Below are 11,858 nucleotides of genomic sequence, written 5' to 3' on the forward strand. Positions count from 1 at the left end.
TGAAACCAAGGACCAAACAAAAGTTAATGAGTTTTGTAGGTTACCTAACAAACTAAATATGTTAGTAAATTAAAATGCCGACACGTATGAGAATGAAGATGAGTATGGAGATACGAATGAGGTAGATATGTACATATTTATTCTCATTCTCATACCTAATTTAAAAAATCGGATATTACACATACTCATATCTAGTTAATGTAAAGATTCATCGTAAAAATCAAAATAAATTCGGACAATACCTACATAAACAGACTCATTTATCATCCTTAAGAGTGAGACCAAGAAAAAAAAAATTAAAAGAAAACACCAAAAGGGTTCATTTCACCATTAGACCATCCTTAGTTTATTTTCTTAATGTTCCCTTTGTTTGGTCCATATACTCCATGCATCATTATTATCATTATGAACCCCACTTTTTAGTGTAAATCTCATGTTGAAAATTGTATATCAACTAGAAATTAAGTCAATTTACAGTGTATAAGTTAAATAATCATCACTTTATAAATCGGTTTTGTAAGAATAAGTTAGACTTTAACTAACTTCTTAATATCTCTTATCTCTTTGGAAGAAGAACCACAAACCCTTTATTTTGTTCAAACCTTTTAAAGTCAAAACCAAGTACATACCTTGAAAATCTAAGGCAATACGCCTATGATGTAATTGTTGGCAATGTTACCAACACCCTTAACCTAATCAACCACTTCATTGCAAAGAGTAATCCACATACTTAAGTTTTAATCATAAACATTAGCTTTAGCTTTTCTCTCTCATGTTCCCCACTGATATCTAACATGGTATTTAAAGCTCTTTTTCTTTTCCTTCTCACATGTCTTCCGCCACCTCCACACTCTCCATGACTTCTTCATCTTCCTCCTCCTCCTCTTCTTCTTCCTTTTCCCTCCATTTCTTCACCACACCGATCTCTCTCAAATTGTCCAAAGAAATTTTTTTGTTGTGGAAGCAACAAGTTCTTATCACAATAGACGACTTACTTATGTCCAAATTTCTTGATGGGTCTCAGGTTCCTCCTTCTCTTATTCATGTTGTTGATGGTTCTTTCACATGCAGTAATCATGCATTTACCGCATACAACCAACAAGATAGTTTTCTCTAATAATTTGGGCGTTGTTCTCCTTAATGTTAATCCTTTCATGCACTCTCTAACACTTTGAGTTAGATCTTCACTTTGTTAGAGATAGTGTCCAAACCCAACAAGTTCAGCTCCTTCACATTCTAGCATGTTATCAAGTTGTTGATTTACTCACTAAACATGTGTCAAGAGCCACTTTTCTTCGGGTTCGAAATAAACTCAAGGTTGTTCCTGGTCCAACCATGAGTTTACGAAGGGGTGTTAGACTGTTACTGCATACTCTATGTAACGACCCTCACTACAAAAAAAAAATCACTTTTAGCGACTACCAAATTCGGTCGCTAAAAACACTATAATTGGTCGCTAAACATATCTGCGACCGAAACGGCCACCAAATAAAGATGGAAGCGAAAACCCTAGTCACAAAACATTTAGCGACCGAATTATAAAGTGGTCGCAAATTTGCAACTGAAATTTCGGTGGCTAAATCAGTCGCAGAAAATTTGGTCACCAAAATATAGTAACCAAATTAGTGATCACTATTTTCGGTGGCTAAATCGGTGGCTGAAATAGAAGGTGATAGCGACCACCATTTCCGGTCCCTAATAAATAAATAAAAAATTAATTAAAAAAAACTTGTAGTTACTAATTCAGTGACTGAATGGAGACCCTTATAGCGACTGATTTAAGTTCGGTGACTAAATGAAGACCCTTATAGCGACCAATTTGATTTCAGTGGCTAAATATTTCTTTTAATTACAGCGATTGATTGTGTTTTGATCGCTAAGCAGCTTTATAGATATAGTCACCAAATCAGTTTCAGTGGCTATTTTTATATTTATTATTAATACCTATTTAAAAATGATATTTTTTTATATGTAATATTGTCTCTTGCCAGTTTCAAATTATATAATAGAATATTTTCTATATTGTGATAAAATGGTAAAATTGTTATTCATTTAGTTTAGACGAGAAACCAAAAAATAGAGGTATTACTTAAAAAAATAATCAATTTTTTATGGTTTTCTAAAGTGACAAATACTAATACAAACTAAAGTCAAATAATAAGAAACATATAGAAATATTGAAAATTGGTAATGAGAAGTATGTTCGCCTTCCAAGCAATGCAACTTTTCCAGGCTTGATATCCCATGTTGTGATGCTGTAAAGAAATCCATTCTGAAAAACAAAATATTAAAAAAAAAATATCAGAGTTATTATGGTTTGTGTTTCAGAACTTAAGAGTCTGCTCCTTGTGAAATGACTTTCATTATTGTCAATTGGTCAATTTATTTTATTTGGAATTATTATTTAGTGACATGTTTAGTGTGTACAAAAGATACAATTTGGTTTTTCCAGACTGAATGGGTGTTACCAGACTAATAAAAAGTAACAAATCATTAAGGAAACCACCTAAATTTTATCCCATAAATTAATGTACCCCAACCTCCTCTTTTAGTGCAGGACCCTTAACTAATTGTTCCCGTTATTTTTAGCTAATGTAATAAAAACGACAATTGTCAACCTAATCTAGGAAAACGAAGACATGTCAAATAAATAATTATTAAATCACTTCAATCATCCACGTCAAAATACCCACGTAGGTAATTAAGAGCATCTTTAGACATCTTTCATTTAATTTTTCTCTAAATCTAGATTTCAATTTAAAAAATTAAGTAACATTTTCTTGGTTCTATATTGCTCTGTTAATCTTTAAGTTCATTCCACCACATCTTAGTTCAATAGGCAGTCGTTATGATAATATACACTATATTATTTTAATAAAGTTCAAGGGATTATAATTTAGAATAAGGAGATATTTTGTTTCATAAATTAGAACTTTTGTTTATATTCTACCCAATGATCAATAAATCCATCAAATTGACAGCACGTGATGTTATGTAACTAACTAGTAATGTTATGCAATTTGAATTGATGTTAAACAAGGTGATATAAATCTGAGATGACAGACTCAAGTAAAAAATTATTAACATGCACCATAAAATATAAAAAAATCTATGAAATCTAGCTAAAATATCACCCTAACAGCAACAGAGAGATTGAAGACAAATATCTCCAGTTCCAAATCATCCTTTTGTTCAAACATTACAAGAAAAACTCAAATTACATACAGCCAAAATCCGTATATAATACACAAAATCCGTATGTAAAACATAGTTACATACTGATTACATACGGACAAAAATCTGTATGTAAAACTGTCGTAGGTAATTCTTACATATGGATTTTGGATCCGTATGTAATTACATACGGATAAATTCGTATGTAAAATCCGTATGTAATTAACGGACAAACTTACATACGGATAAATTTGTATGTAACATTCTACACATCAGTATCAGTTTTTGTATTTGGAAGCACCCTATATTTTTTGTATTTAGAAGCACCCCATATTCTACACCTGCATATATTCATCAACATTTCAGTACATTCCAGTTTTTAGAAGACAAATATTCATCACATTCAAAGTTGTCCATACATACAATCATGGTTGTCAAACTCGCGAGTCTACGTAGACTCGTGGGAGCTCCGTAGACTCGTAAGAGTCTACTTTCATATTAAAATAAATAGTGTAAATAACTACATTTAGTCCTGAATGAGAATTAATAATATACCAAATCATCTAACTTCAAAGTCTCAAATAAAGAAGGTCATACTAATACTACAAAAGTTAAATTGTTCAATTCAAGTCATAGAAATTAAATAATTAGAAATTCAAATTTCTATGTCCAATCCTCTAATGATATCATCTCCTCCATCATCTCCATCATCATCTCCATCATCATCTTCATCATCATCTCCATCTTCATCCACATTGACATCAAAAGTCAAATTTTCAAGATCAAATGCATCTAGAGTTGGAACTGTTATTGCCGGATTTAAGTGAACATTTGCATCTTGAACTTGATCAATCTCATCAATATTATCTCCCTCTTCAGTTATCCATTCATCATCTGATTGAATATCATCAAAGGGAAGAGCAACTGTTTTTCTAATTTGCTTATTACTCAACTTCAAGTTGTACATGACATACACCAAATCATTCATCTTTTTCTGATGCAAACGGTTTCTTCTCTTTGTATGAACTTATATTAAATAGGAAATTTAGTAACTAACCATATAAAACTAAATAAAGAAATCATAAATAACTTCAATTACCATATAAAACTTCAATTTCGCTCACATCCAGAAGAGCTACAAGTCAAGCTTAGAATTCGGATAACAAACCTCTTCAACTCTAGAGTTCTATACCCAAACATCTCCCACCATTCTCCAGGAAATATTGTTTTTCTACTTTCCTTTGCATCATCCATTGCAAAGGCTCCTCTACCAAAATGATACTCAACAAGTTGCACATTAATTATCCTTCTTTCAGCAGCATCCTTAACCAATCTTCTCATGGATGTATACAAGCCTTCTTTCACCTCAGGATCGTCAGATCTAAACTCAGGTTCATAATGGAATTGGGGATTGAGATAGTATGCAGCTGCATGCAGAGGCCTATGAAGTTGATTATCGCATCAATTATTTTCCAAACTTCTTCATAGCTACATACATTCATTCAATAGTAATCAATACCAACCAACCAACTATCATATAAGTAATAGAAGAAGAAGGAGTAATTAAATTTTTAAAGAGAAAAGCTATAAAATTTTTACCTTTTCTTAATATGATTAAAATTGTTCTTAATCTTCTCCTTTGCACGATCCATCTCTTCATATATGAAACCCATTGCAGGTTTTGCATCTGAATCCACCAATCTTAGGACCACCATAAGAGGGGCAGCAACTTTGAGGCACGTGGAGATATTCTTCCAAAATCGGTTGTCTAATATCATATTTTCAACCTTTTTCCCCTATTGTGAAGTTCCAAATTTACTTGTTTTCCATTCTTCATAACTGAACATGGTCAATAATGAGGCTTTCAGTTCATGAAGACAACCTAGAGTTAAATAAGCGGTGGCAAATCTAGTTACACTCAGTCTTATCAAGTCTCTTTCTTTTGTGAACTTCTTCAACATGCTAATTAGCATTGATCTGCCATAAATATAAGTGATGATCTTTCTTCCTTTCTTGATAGTAAGCTCATGGACCTTCAACTTCTTTTCAAAATCTTCAAAAATCAAATCAATGCAGTGGGCAGCACATGGGGTCCAATACAAATGCTCCCTTTTTTGCATCAACAACTCTCCAGCTGCCTTGAAATTTGCAGCATTACCAGTCACCACTTGCACCACATTTTCTTCTCCAACTAATTCAACAACGTCATCCAGCATCTTAAAAACTTTATCTACAGTTTTTTATATGTCTGAGGTGTCCAATGAATACATAAAAACAGTCCCTTTAGGACTATTTACCAAGAAGTTGCAAATATAACACCTCTTTTTATCTGTCCACCCATCAGACATGATTGTGCAACCTATTTTCTTCCACTCTTCCTTGTATTCTTGAAGCACTAAATCAGTTTTGTCAATTGCTTGCTTCAATAGTTTTTCTCTAATATCATGATAAGATGGGGGTTTATATCCAGCTCCATATTTTCCAATCATTTCACACATCTTTGTAAAAGCTGGATTTTTAATTACATTAAACGGAATGGCACTTGTGTAAAAAAATTCAGCAACTTGAGCATCCACTTCTTCTTTATAACCTTTCTTCATCATTTGATTTACGGTAGCTTGAACTGCCCCCTACTACCAACTTTTTCTTTTCCTTTAGAACCAAATATATGTTGTCTTTCTTCAAGCCCCTCACATCCTTGGTTTTCATCAATTATATTTAACTTTCTTTTTTTTCAAAGAGGCTTGCTTAACTTCTGCAATAATTTTTATCATTAAATCTCTTATTTCTTCTGGAACAGAACAACAAGGTTCAGAGTCCTCCCTAGTTCCAGCAAGATGATGTTTGAACCTAAATATTCCTCCACTCACAGTCTTTGAACAATAACTACACTTCACTTTTTTACCATTTCCATTAATATCTATCTCATGCTTCCATCCAACATCAGTTCTATTTCCTGGAGCATTTTTACTTCTATTAGAAGATGCAGTTCTATTGAGCTCACTTGAATTTGATCCACTCCCAGACATTTCTTAACAAAAATATTTCTCCTCCAAATTCAATTTCTGTCAAAAAAACAAAAGTGCAGGGCAATCAGCAACTATTCTCAATTAAAAAACAGTTCATTCTGCAACCAATGACAAAAAAAACAGAACCCTAATAATCCCTTCCCTTTCCTACCCTAATTTCACACCACCCAACTCTAACCTTATATGATGAGCAGCAACAAACCACAAGTCCGACGAACACTCTGACGCGACCACCGCAACGCACCACCGCGACACCCCACCTGTAACAACCCATGAGTCCGACGAACACTCCGACGCGACTACCGCAACGCACCACCGCGACGCCCCACCTGTAGCAACGCGACGCCACCACCTGCAGCAACTTGCGACGCGACCACCCCCTACAGCAACCTGTAGCAACTCGCGACGCGACCACCACCACTGCAACTCACAACTCAATCTATCACTGCCAGACTCCACAGAACAGAACGGAAACACAAAACGAAACGCAAAAACCTAAGTTTTTTTATTTCATTCAGGCCCTCCATTCAAAACGACACAGTTTTGTTTTTTTTAAAAAAAACCCAACTGGACTCGCCAACTCGGACCAGAGTCGCGAGTCCACACCGAGTCTACCGATTCCACACCGAGTCTACCGATTCCACACCGAGTCCACCGAGTTTACCTCAAAACTGAGTCTGCTACCGAGTTAACTCGGTAAGGCAAAGTGGAAACGTGAACTCGGACGAGTCAACGAGTTGACTCGCGAGTTTGACAATCATGCATACAATACTTACTATTTCCAAATATCTAAAATTTATTTTCTTTAAAACAAAGTTCTAGAGAAACTAATAATTATTATAATCTTCACCAGGTGAATTTGTTGTTCATCATGATTACTATGATGTTGCACTTCATTTGACTGCTGATTCGGTTGAGTTGGTGGCGGGGTATTTGGGTGCTGAAAAAACTGTTGTGCTGTAGCTGCTGCCTCAGGTGGTAGATATTGCATCATAAAATTTTGAAAGTTTTGAAACTTTGCATCCATGCGTTCAATATGCTGCCTAAGTTCAACAATTTCTTATGAATCAGCCTTCTTATTACTAGAAGATGGTTGTGTTTCTTGTAGGTAACGACTAACACAATCGTCCTGACAATCAACACGTCCAACCCCATATACTCGTCCCTTGTACCTTCCACCTACAGTTTCTAACCAACAACGGCTTCTCAATCTTTCCTCCTCAACAGGATCTAATGGAGTAGATATTGAGGTAGATTGTGACTCAGATAAGGCTTGAGACAATCTACTTTCAAAATCTTCCTACTAAAATGAAAAATATTTTTTATCATACTAATTAATGTATATGAAAAAAAAAGTTTAAAATAACTAACATGAGTCCGCCTTGATCTATCATCAACAAAATCTCCAGTGCTCTTTCATATATGTGTTTGTTGAAACACTTCATCAACATGGACCGAGCAGCCAAGCTCCTCTGTGTATAAAGAAAACATTTCATAAATTAAGAAGATAATAATTAATCAAAAATTAATATAAAAAAATTATATGGAAATCATACCATATGAATAGCGTGTTAATAAACACTAATAGATCCTCCAGTGTGCAAACATCCACCTTTTTCAGACAAACGATTCTTTTTAGTTGTATCACATTTAGATCGATACACAGACATGTTCCACTGTTCAAGAAGGTTGTTCCAAACATTATTGCCAATCCATTCTGGTCGTTTACCTTCTTGGCTAGCATCTTTAAACATTTGTGAAAAGGTGTGAGAAGCTTTTGTATGGAAATTTTTCTTAACTTTTTCCTCGTCCTCAACCTTCCATGTGACCTTCCTCTGCAAAACAAAAAGAATCATCAATCCAAATTGTAAAATATAAAAATTTTAAAGGGAATAAAAAAACAAGTACCTTAAAACGTTGAAAAAATATATCTCGTTCACCCTTTGGGATTGCCCCCCATGTTGGCCATGGCTCACCAAATTGTTGCTTGATGCTGGCAGTGATGGCCTTTGATACAATTTTTTATGGATAAAACCTAAATACCTAAACAAAGTTAGTCAAAATTATAAGACAATAATAATAAATTATATAAATTTAATTTTGTTATATTCTTACCCTCCCCCAATAGGCTAAATCAGAGGGCGATCACCAACTGAGAAGACCTCGTCCTCTAAGTTATTCGCTGCAGAAGCTGAGTGCATCCCTCCAAGATTTGTATATGGGATGGTGTAATATCTGGTGGGGTTGATGCATTATAACCAACACGTGGAGATGGTGTTGATGCAATAGCATCTTGTACTGGTGGGGTGGATTGGGTAGCATCTGCTACTGGTGGGGTAGATCCATGAACTGAAGAAGAAATAGGTGTATTGGGTTGACTGGATGATGAATTTTGGTTGTTAAATCGTGATAACAATTTTATGACATTTTTTTCCCTTTTTTTGTTGTTACTCGGTGATGGTTGATCAGAATCTCTGGATGACATCTATATATATGGCATGAAATGATAATGAAGGTTATATAAGTTTATCAATGAAGAAGAATATGCCGAATATAGTTTAATAAAAAAATTGAAATAAACATGTACAAATTTCATCAGCAAACATAAACCTCAAATTAATTGGAGTAATAAACAGTATGTTAACAACAACAATACAATACTAGTTCCTACAATAAATATTATTTGTTAACATTAGCTTCCTAAGTCTATTCAGAGCTAGAGATGTTAAAGTCATCTCCATATTCATCTTCACTTTCTCCCTCTTCATTGTCTTCTTCCCATTCATTTGTTTCTTCATCTATCTGATATTGAAATGATGATGCATTGTTTATGTCAACTTCTTCAAGCTCAGCCTCTAAATCTTGTAATCCTGAAACCCTTTGAACTTCAATGACTTCATTAACATGTGACATTTCATCCACTTGATATGGCACTTCAACTTCTACATCATCAGAATCTATACTACCTCTGGGCTTCGTTTTGATTGCAACACACCAACCACATTTGTCTCTGCGTGATGTTGGATATGGTACATAATAAACTTGTCAAACATTATGTGCAATGATAAAAGGATCAAATGGCACATATCTTCTATCCATTCGAATATCCACATTAATAACTTACATACGGAAATATCCGTACGTAATAATTTTTATTATTTTTTATTTAATTTTAAAATCAGTTACATACGGAAAACATTCGTATGTAACACTTTTGTTTTTAAATAAAATTATAAATAACTTACATACGGATTGGGTCTGTATGTAATGTTTCCCGCTTCTTGGCGCCAAAGTTACATACGGATTTTATCCGTATGTAACGACATTTTGCTTACATACGGAAAAATCCGTATGTAATGTTTATTTACATGCGACATTTTATCCGTATGCAATCCCACTTTACATACGAATTTTTATCCGTATGTAATAATCTGTATGTAATTTGAGTTTTTCTTGTAGTGAAAGTTGTTTGAGAATCCAAACTACCTGATGAATGTAAACACTCTACTACTATTAGATATATCTCCCCAATAAAAAGTTTAAAAGCAAAAGCTATTGTTATGCTCTGAATATAGGACACTGTCAATACAACTTTATCAACCATTAAATTTATCTAATTGAGCCAAGTGGACTAGGAGAAACCCGTTATAGAAAGACAAAATAATTCCAATCAATGATAATATATCAAATATAAAAAGTTTGGTTTTCTTACAATGCAACATCAATTATAATAAACTTCTAAACAATCTCTATCAAACAATATAGAATCATAAATAACAGTTTCAGTTCATTTAAGAATAACCACTATTTGATTTAAAACTAAGTTCAAAATTCAGAGGAAATATTTTCAGCAACATAGCATTTCTTCATACTCTACTCATTAAAATAGAATATACCATCCTGGGAAGCAAGATTGTTTCTTGATTCTGCAAGCAAAAGCTCAACTTCCATTACTTCATCTTGAAGAGCAGGTACATATGATTCATCCACCTGAACCTAGAGAAATTTAAAACAGAGATATCAACAAGTGATACGTTTTATGCAAACCACTTTGCTACTTTGTTTATTTAAATAGTAAAGAGAATTATGAAATAATGAAGTAAATTCATGAATGCGTTCACAGAGAAATAACCTTAAAATCCAACAAAATGCTTTAACATCCAAGTTGAAAAAAAATTACAGATGCAAAAGAAAAAGGCATGGATGAGGATTGATCACCCTCTCAGAGAATCGACTTCTTCCCGTGTTGAAGTATCAAGTGTTAAGCAATTCTTCATAGTGGATCATCGATTGAACTTTGAGGATAAAATCATGGCCCGCTCCAACTACATTACCACTAAATTAAAATTATGAAAGCTTCACAACTTAGTGCTATTGGTGGGTTCTCAATACTAATTATCTTACCCCCGTTGCCTTCGACTTCTTCGTTCCCTCCTCGCCGCCATTCCACCTGTCTCCCTCGCTGCTTTCCTTGTGCCGCTTCGACGACGACACGTACTCGTCAAAGTACTCCCCATTTCCATGTGCCTTCTTCAAATCCAGCCTTCGCTTCTCCCCGGAATCTGACTCCTTCGACGCCTTCACTTTACCACTCTCCTCCTTGCTCCTCCGATCCTTCGTGTCGGAATCTCGCTTGGAGTCAGAGTGTTCCCTCGCGTCCGAGAACTGTGCTTACTCGATTTGTGCTTCGAACTACGCGGCATCGCGGAGGCGAACCACGGAACAACAAAACCCTAACCGTGGAGTTGAATCGGGAGAAGTGGAGCATGTCGCGAACAGAAACCCTACTAATAAGGGATTGAGTGAGAGAGAATGAAACGGTTGAACCCTAACAGAGAGAGTCATCGCACTGGATCGCAGAGACCGATGTCACTCTCATGTTCAGTGGCTGATTCGGTTGCTAAACTAACTAACATCACTAAAAATTTATTCGGTCGCTTGCAGATTTGAGACTGAGGGTATTCAGTGGCTATTTCAGTCGCAAATTGCGACCACTCATTTTCGATCGCTAAATTCGGTGACTAAATAGTTATTTTCTTGTACTGTATGCATGCTCTACGTAACTACTGTTGGGTTTAATAGTGCCAAAGTTCAAGAGGGGGGGGGTGAATTGACCTTTTAAAACGTCTTCGCAGAAACAGTGTTTAACCCAGTTTTACAGAAAATAAATCGATTTATGTGAAAATGAACAGATTTATTTCAGCACTGTTTTTCTGTTTGAAACGCTTTTAATTCAGCAAGATTAATCACAAGATTATGCGGTGAGAATTTCCAGCAGCACACACACAAATATCATATTTGAAAAAAACAGTGAATCACAGAAACTGCAAGCTTCAATTTCAAGCAATTGATTAAGGTTCAATTGATAGCATGCTAATTAATTGAGTTACCTTTGCACACAAGCTGTTCCAGTGGACTTTAACAGACTATGAATGTTCTTCTTGATATTAAGCAATTTTCCAGAAATTAAGAACACTTAATCACAGAACAGCAAGCTTCAACTTTTAGCAATTTGTTTAAGGTTCAATTAATGATATTGACAGTTTCTTGATCAGTCTATCACAGTCAATCTGTTCCACTGGTTTTAGCAGATTCTGTATGTTCTTATCAGATTACAACAGCTTTTTCAGAAATAAAGAACAGTATGCACAGTGC

The 11,858-nt window shown here is 34.7% G+C and overlaps 1 pseudogene; it reads right to left on the reverse strand.

Moving 5' to 3' along the window:
* Positions 1 to 3,829: 3,829 nt before the first annotated feature.
* LOC137836970 (uncharacterized) lies at positions 3,830 to 6,273 on the reverse strand (annotated as a pseudogene).
* Between the last annotated feature and the right edge of the window lie 5,585 nt (positions 6,274 to 11,858).

The sequence above is a fragment of the Phaseolus vulgaris genome, chromosome 4 (genome assembly GCF_000499845.2).
Source record: "Phaseolus vulgaris cultivar G19833 chromosome 4, P. vulgaris v2.0, whole genome shotgun sequence".
Taxonomy (NCBI): Eukaryota; Viridiplantae; Streptophyta; class Magnoliopsida; order Fabales; family Fabaceae; genus Phaseolus; species Phaseolus vulgaris.